This window comes from Echinops telfairi, unplaced genomic scaffold (assembly GCF_000313985.2).
Source record: "Echinops telfairi isolate 266 unplaced genomic scaffold, ASM31398v2 ScPeMD7_2573;HRSCAF=3158, whole genome shotgun sequence".
Classification (NCBI taxonomy): domain Eukaryota; kingdom Metazoa; phylum Chordata; class Mammalia; order Afrosoricida; family Tenrecidae; genus Echinops; species Echinops telfairi.
In genome coordinates this window covers 6,161,210-6,168,269 of record NW_022106471.1, presented here as the reverse complement: position 1 = coordinate 6,168,269, position 7,060 = coordinate 6,161,210, and the positions used below count along the sequence as shown (strand labels likewise).

Below are 7,060 nucleotides of genomic sequence, written 5' to 3'. Positions count from 1 at the left end.
GTGGTTTGAATCCACCTGCCCCTCCAGGAAATAAAAAAAGGGGCGAGGCATTCTGCTCTGTAGTGCCCGCTGCTCTGTCCTGCGGGGTTGCTACGAGTCAGAATCAACTTGGCCACAGTGAGTTGGGTTTCGTTTTGGTTTTGGGCCTCCACGAGGGACCTTGCTTAGCTTGTTCCACACTGCACCTCCACCACTCCAGACCAAGCATGCGGCATTTGGCCCCGCCCAATATAGGGCTCAGAAGAAGCATGCGATGCTGCGTGATTCCACGTACCATCCATGGACAAGCAAAGTAAGCAAAAGCTATTTGGAGATTTAAGTATGACAAGTGGTCAAGCGTCTGTATTGCCTAAGTTTAAGCACCGCTTTGCTCTTTTGATTTATTCAAGCTCGCATGGACATGGCTTAGATAGCTGTGCTGCCAAGAGGAGCACTCTTGAGGAGGAGGAGGATTTTTAAAAACCTGAAAAAAATGTATTAAAGTCAGTTTCCCTCTCATTGCAGCACTTTAGGAAACACAAAGAGCTGAAAACAAATCATTAAAGTGTAACTGTAATAGAACACTCCTGAGCTAACCCTCATTATCTTTCTCCCCGCTATTCGGCGTTTGATTTGTTTCCATGCATTACACCCCTAGTAAAAGAAGCCCAGGGTTTTCCCTCCCGTGCGTTTTCGCCGGGCTTCCTCCTGGTCCGCGATGCGGGCGGAGGTCGTCAGCACCATGAAAGTAAACTGGCGGGACGGGAGCAGGTTATTCTGCCACTTCTGATCTCCGCACTTGTTTAATCTGCCCGTGAGGTGCACTGTAGTCTTCCCAGCTCTGTGATTTCAAATTCGCCAGGGTAGCCGGGCTTCATCATCACTGTTAGAACCCGGACAATGACTTTGGAGCTCGGCCTGATAAGAACTTGGCACTTGCCTCTCTTCTCGGCATTACTGATGCTCTTGAGAGCGAAGGTCAGGATGTCCGTGCACACCATTCTGGTGGCTTGGAAAGATGGCTGAACTCACTCTCATAATCTTTTGGTGGTTGGCTGAGATCGGCATGGTTGGCAGTTTGAAACCAGCAGCAGCTCCATAGAGGAAGATTGTACTTTCTGCTCCTGTTACAGTCCTGGAAGCCCACAGGGGGTCGCTGTGAGTCAGCATGGACTCGATGGCAGTGAGTTTGGAGTTTGGTCTGTTTCTTTCTAATTGTGCACATTCTTACAAACGGGCGTCATTTCCCCACACGTCCTTCCATGCCATCATATTAGTCTTGCCACGCAAGCTTTTTCTTAGGGGGCACTTTTAGCCCAACGTCAAGTGCAGGTGGGTGTTGCTTTGCCAGTTTCTTGGAGTCTGCCAAGTGGAGGCCGCCTCTAGTCATGCCTTCCCATGCTGTGGGCACTGGGGTGTGTGAATTGCTCACTGCCATTGCTCCGGGGCTGGTACTGAAAATTAAGTAATGCTGTACTCTCTGGAGTTAATTTTTGTTGTTGTTCTTAAAGTTGAGAAGCCAGGGACCTTGTGTAGAGTTCTGTGACCCAGCTGGCTTAGTGGTGACAGGCTAATGTCTCCCAGAGTGACTTGAGCAGCTAGCAGATTGGCAGTAATGAAGTCAACTTCCATTGCATATAATAAAAACAGGAATCTTAATAAAAACCTAAACAAGAGAGGGGTGTGAGTGGGCTTAATTCCTCTTGCCTTGGGTGCTGGAAAATTGTCATGCAGTTTGCTGTAATCCCTAAGAGAAGGCATTCAGTTGTGGCTTGGTGACAATTTACGTTTCAAATGGTGTACATTAAAGGAATAATTATAACTAATATGAGATACATGTCCGGGGGACTCCACAAAGGGCAACTTATGCCAAACTTAGAAGACTGGAGGTTAAAAAAAGGAACACAGCCTTGGCTTCTCAGTTGTGTGTTTTTGTAGACTGCAGGAGGCCCGAAGGCACATTTTAACTCTGAGTTTGGTCAGAGACTCGCTGCTGTTCATAAATAATTTGAGATTTGGGTGAGCTCAGGACCCAGAGATAAATCTTTTCAACAGCTCTCTTCTGGAGTGCTGCAAGAGATTGTTTCTGTAAGACGTGAAGTGGCCCCTCAAAGATGCCTACTTTCTAATCCCCAGAACTTTACATGGCAAAAAACGATTAAGCAGACTTTTTAAGTCAAGGATCATGAGATAGGAAGTTTATTGTGGTTTATCCAGGCGGGCCCATTGTAATCAAAGGAGGCCTTATAAGAAGGAGGCTGGAAGGTCAGAGTGAAAGAGAGAGGGAGGGAGGAGGAGAGAGAAGAGAGAGGGTGGGGAGAGGGCAGAGGGAGAAAGGAAGAAAGAGAAATATGTAAGGATAGAAGCTGAGGTTAGAGAGGAAAGACAATGCTATCCCACTGAAAGAACTCTTCCTGCCATGAGTCAATGCTGACTCATAGTAACCCCCCTGTGGGTTTCCAAATGCTAACTGTTTACCGAAGTAGAAAGATCCCAGTCTTTCTTCTGTGGAGCTGCTGGTGGTTTTGAACTGCTGACCACTGCAGTTCGCAGTCCTACTTATAACCATTACACCACCAGGGCTCGAGTTATGAGACCACTGGGCATGAGTGAAAGCAGGGCTTCTAGAACGGCGAAGCATTCGTGCAAAACCATCAACACTCTCTTCCAAGAAACTTCTGGTGCCTGGGTCACTGGAATGTGCTCACGGGTTCTCGACACGGGGCTCCTCTTTCAGCGCTGTGTGGAGCATCTGGTGGGTTGCTGGCTTGGCAGACTACCTTCCTCCCCAGTGCAAAATGGGCAGATCCAAGGGCCGATGCAAACCCTGGAGCCACGACAGCCACTGCTCTTGACCTGGGGATGTTTCTTCCTGAGCCCAGACTCAACCTCAGAAGCATTCTCAACCCAGGACCCAGGTGCTATCTACTAATGGATCGGAGTTGGCACACAATCTTGACCATGAGTCTCACCACCACTCATGCCCACTGAGCTCATCTTATTATCAAGGCGAAAGCAAACTAAGCGGACGTGACTTCAGGATAAAGTATGAAAAATCACCTATTTTTAAAAAAATAGGGAAGTTATGATGTTCTGTCTATAAAAATAGAGCTGTTGCATGTTTAGTCAACCCAGGACCAATTATTCTCTCTTAAACTCACCGACACGAGTCTTAGAGGAGCCCTGGTGACATAGTGGTAATGAGTTGGGCTGCACTCTGCAAGATCAGCAGTTTGATTTCACCAACCTCCCTGAGGGAGAAGGTCCAGGCTCTCTACTCCTGTAGAGAGTTATAGTCTGAAAACTCAAGGGCAGGTCTACCCTTTCCTACAGGGTCACTGACACGATGGGAGTGAATTTGGTTTTTTGTTTATTACTCTTGTTTACCCCAGTTCACCAATGGATGTTCATTTCTGAGCATGAAAAAAGAATATTTTGTTCATGTAAAGTTAAAATGACAATCAATGCAATCAGGGACAGAATTAAAATAATGCAATTGTGTGTTTGATGAGTAAATAGAAAAGGAAACACAAACTACAAGATTATCTATTTTCAGCTATTTTACCTTTTCCCCCTAACATTTTATTGAGGGCTCTTACAGCTCTTGTAATAATCCACATATCACTTGTATCAAGCACATTTGTCCATATGTTGCCATCATTATTTTCTAGACATTTATTTTCTATTGAGCCCTTGGTGTCAGCTCCTCTTCCACCTCCTGCTCTCCTGGCCCCTTGATAAATTACAAATTATTATTATTTTCATATCTTACACCGACCGCTGTCTATTATTCTTAAAGAGTCCTGGAGAGGCGATGATTGCAGTTCTTGGCTGCTGACGGAAAGGCCAGTGGTTTGAACCCACTAGTGAGAGAAAAGACCTGGCCATCCAGTCTTACAATGATTGCAGCCTAGGGAACTCTGTACAGTGGTTCTACTCCATCCTAGGGGGTGGCTGGGAGTTGAACTGGTCTCGACCACATACAGGAGGAACCTATTGCTCTTTTTTTAAAAATTAGGGGCTCATACAACTCTTAGCACAATTCATACATACATCAATTGTGTAAAGCACATTTGTACATTCATTGCCCTCATCATTCTCAAAGCATTTGCTCTCCACCTAAGCCCCTGGCATCAGCTCCTCATTTTTTTCCCCTCCCTCCCCGCTGCCCCCTCCCTTATGAACCCTTGATAATTTATAAATTATTATTTTGTCATATCTTGCACTGTCCGACGTCTCCCTTCACCCACTTTTCGGTTGTCCGTTCCCCAGGGAGGAGGTCACATATAGTTCCTTGTAATTGATTCCCTCTTTCCAACCCACCCTCCCTCTACCCTTCCAGTATCGCCACTCACACCACTGGTCCTGAAGGGATCATCTGCCCTGGATTCCCTGTGTTTCCAGTTCCTATCTGTACCAGTGTACATCCTCTGGTCTAGGGAACCTATTGCTCTTAACTCACCTTCCCCCTTTCCTGCTCTTTAGCCGTTGTGTTCAGGGGTACAGATAACCAGCATGCACCTGAAGAGCATCCTGAGAGCTGAATCTCTTCGGTGCTGAAGAGCAATCCTGACTTGAGCCCCAGGACCGCCTTGGTGAGTTGGGCACCAAGACCTGTGGTTCGTTATGAGCATCCTGGCACAGCAACCATCTGCGAACCCACAGAGGACACCCTTGGCAGCTGCAGGACATAATTACCACATTCCAGAATATCGTTCAGGCATTTGGATCTATGGCTACCTCGTCGGATTGCTCCCCTGCTAGCGAATATATTACTGGCTTGACACAATTGACAGCCGGCTGTGCCGGTGGCTAAAGGCCCGCCTCTGGGGCTGTCTGGGAATGAGGTTAATGATGAGCTAGACGAGCTCTCTGGGTTCCTCAGCCATCTTCTACCTGGGAGCTGAAAGCGAGGGAGGCTCTGGTGCCAGGGCAGGGGGAACTCGCCGCACAGTTAGATGCACCAAATGGGCCAATTATTCTTCGAGATGCATCGTGGGGATTGTTCTGCTAATTTTGAATGTAATTAAAACAAAGCAAAGCAAAACAAAGGCTAGAGCCTTCCTGCAGCTATGAAAGTCCCAGGAGGGACACGATTAAGAAGTGAAGGAAAGCGGCATCTTCTCCGAGGGGGAAGCCTCTTTTCTGCCTGCTGCGGCAAAGTGGTTTATGTGTTGGGCTGCGATCCTCAAGCCCGGCAGTTCGAAACCACCAGCAGCTCCTCAGGAGGAAGACGAGGCTTTTTACTTCCGTCTTGGAAACCCACGGGGTTGCGATGAGTCCGCAGTGAGTTTGGATTTTTAAGTTTTGTAAAGTTTTAGAGTTGTGCAACCACCCTGAGCGGGACAAGCCACAGGGTAACGGGGTTCCCTGGGTGAGGGCAAAGGGTTCAGCACTTGGCTGCTAACTGAGAGGCTGGAGGTTCAAGCTCCCGCGGATGAGCGTGGGAAGACAACCCTTGGTGAACGATTTCCACAAACTCAACCATTGAAAACCCTGGGAGCACAGTTCAACTCTGACCCACAAGAGGCAGCTGACGAGTTCGAATCAACTGGAGGGCGAGGCGAAACATGTAGAACAAGCCAGTATGAAAAATAAAATGCAAAATAGCTCAGGCATCATTTTTAAAAACACTGATTACATGCTAAAATGATAATGTTTTATTCTAATGAATCCCCCACCCTTTTTTTTAACGTGGCTACTAGAAAATTGAGACTTGCCCGATTAGCTCCCATATGTTGCTTGCTCCACTTCTAACCTGGTGGGCAGAATTGTCCAGAGGCATTTGTTTGTGTGCTGGCTGGGCTATTGGCTCTACAACTGGTTCGAACGGTTGCTTTTTTGATAAAGTATCGATTACGTAAGGCTGTTTGGGTAAATAGCCAAAGGGGTCTGTAGTAAGAGTAGCATCCCGTGCTGACATGACTATCACCATCAGGAATATGTGCCTTCTTCAGTCAGTCCTGCTAGGGGCTCTCCAGTGGTGCCTGCTGGAGACGGAAGCTCAGAGAGGTTAGGGACATGGAGGGCGGCTAACGCCAGCATGTGGGACTCCCGAGGATAGGCGCTATCCTTCCAGCGTCCCCTGAGAACTGTACAGAATAGCATGTTCCCCATTAGGGATGCCTCAGGTTACTTATACCTAATTAGATAAAGTTTCAATGTTTGTGACTGGCCTCTTTTTCCAAATTGGAGCCGATTCAAGGCCATCCCTCTACCCCTCCTCTCTCTCTCTTGAATTCTAGCACACTTCCTATAGAAGGGAGAGCAGGCTGGGAGTTGGGGGCATCCGTGAGAGGATACTGCCAGCCTTCTGTCAGTTGGTCAGATGGTGGAGGCTTACATGTTGCTACAGTTCTGGAAGCTATGCCAGCCAATACCAGCCTTTCCACTCACAGTGGAAGGCTTTCAGCAGAGCTTCCTGATTCAGACAGACTAGGAAAACAGACTTCCAAAATAGAACCCATGAAAATCTTATGGCTCACAACAAACCGAATATTGTCCAATATAGTGCTGGAAGGTGAGCCTCCTTGCTTAGAAGGCACTCAGGATGCACAGTGACCTTTGCAATGGATGCAAGCATACCGTGGATCCTGAAAATGATGCAGCACTGAATAGTGGTCCCTTGTGTCTTACCTGAGGTAGCTGTGAGTCCTAGTCAACACTCTGTGAACCTCGGCTGACACCACTCTCCCCTTCAGTCATGACCCATCAGGTAATTCCAACTTCTAATCTTTGAAGCCACCAAGTTCTTTCCACTTCTCGAATTTGCACTTGCTCTTTCCTCTACTTGAACATAACTGGACACCAGCATTTCACCTTTAGCACGGGCAGCTCCTGCCCCTCCATTGACTCCTCTTCTCCCTCTCTAGCCCAGTAATTAGCTAACTGTGGCTCTTGAACCGTATTCAGCTCTTTGGGCATGTACATGTAGCTCGGAAGTAGAACTGAAAGGGAAAATAAAATGATCATCGTTTCACTGATAAGATTCCTTGAGGATTTTTTTTTGTTCTGATGATGCCTTATACCTGATCCCTTCGACACCTCGTGATCACACAGGTTGATATGTTGTTCCATGTGG

At 47.3% G+C, this 7,060-nt stretch overlaps 1 pseudogene; it reads right to left on the bottom strand.

Moving 5' to 3' along the window:
• Nucleotides 1–633: 633 nt before the first annotated feature.
• LOC101663114 lies at nucleotides 634–980 on the bottom strand (annotated as a pseudogene).
• Nucleotides 981–7,060: the final 6,080 nt, after the last annotated feature.